Source organism: Octodon degus, unplaced genomic scaffold, assembly GCF_000260255.1.
Source record: "Octodon degus isolate 3935 unplaced genomic scaffold, OctDeg1.0 scaffold00315, whole genome shotgun sequence".
NCBI classification, from domain to species: domain Eukaryota; kingdom Metazoa; phylum Chordata; class Mammalia; order Rodentia; family Octodontidae; genus Octodon; species Octodon degus.
The window spans coordinates 1341180-1342183 of NW_004524891.1; the positions used below are offsets into that span (position 1 = coordinate 1341180).

General features: G+C 49.0%; 1 pseudogene; it reads right to left on the reverse strand.

Moving 5' to 3' along the window:
• Positions 1 to 6: 6 nt before the first annotated feature.
• Positions 7 to 735, reverse strand: LOC101581141 (annotated as a pseudogene).
• Positions 736 to 1004: the final 269 nt, after the last annotated feature.

Below are 1004 nucleotides of genomic sequence, written 5' to 3' on the forward strand. Positions count from 1 at the left end.
AGCAGGAGAAAATAAATCCAGAATGACTTTAGATGGATGACTACTACAAGTATCTTCCATGAGTTGGCAAAATCTTCAGAGTGACTGGTGGAGCAAGGAGCCTTTCATGTGTTCCCAGTTGTTATACAGTGCATATAGGCTGGTAAGTGTCAGGCCTGCTAGACCCCCTCGTGCGACTCCTCCAAGCCCACCGGTACATTTATATAACATGCCTGTCATGGTTCCAGCTGCCACTGTGTTCAGGTCATCTTCTGCACCTCGTGTTTTCTCAATGATAACACCAAATGCACTATAGAGCAAAGCCAGAGAACCTAGAGTATTGGCCCAAAGTGCCCCTTGCCTAGTCACCATATTCAAAATCTGTACATTTCTTGGTTTGGACCAGGCCATGTTCTGGGTTTCCTTCAATCCTAGCCGAAGACGATTCATTGCCCCAAATGCAGCCCCAGTCATGCAACATCCTCCAATTGTAAAGAAGGCCAGTTCAAACCTGCCCCGCGTTTTATTAGCTCCAGTCGGTAAAATAAACTCATCTGTATCCTGCACAAGATATCGTGGATCCACATTTAAATAAGGAGACAAAGGGTTCATACCAGTTAGCAGGACTCCGGCCAAATCTGCGTGCGAGTAACCAGCTCTGCCCGCTCCAAAAAAGCCGGCCAAGCCACCCGTGGTTTTGTTGCTACTGCCCCCACCGCCCTCCATGGTGTCACAGCAAACTTCGGCCCGTCTCCCCGCCGCCGCTTCAGGCCGAGGGACAGAGCTCGGCCGTTGCTCCCAGTCAGCAGCGGCGAAACCCGTGTTACTTCTGCCTCCTTCACCCCTTAATTGTTTCTTTAGTCCTTTGTTTTTATTTTAAGAGAGAATGTTGCTAAATCACGGAATTGCATAATTTAAGGTGGAGCTTGTGAGCTCCCTGCCTCCACCTTCCAGAGTGCGGGGATTTCAGAGTTGCACTGCCACACTCAGCTTACTGTAAGACTTTTCTTGACTGAAGGAGCCTT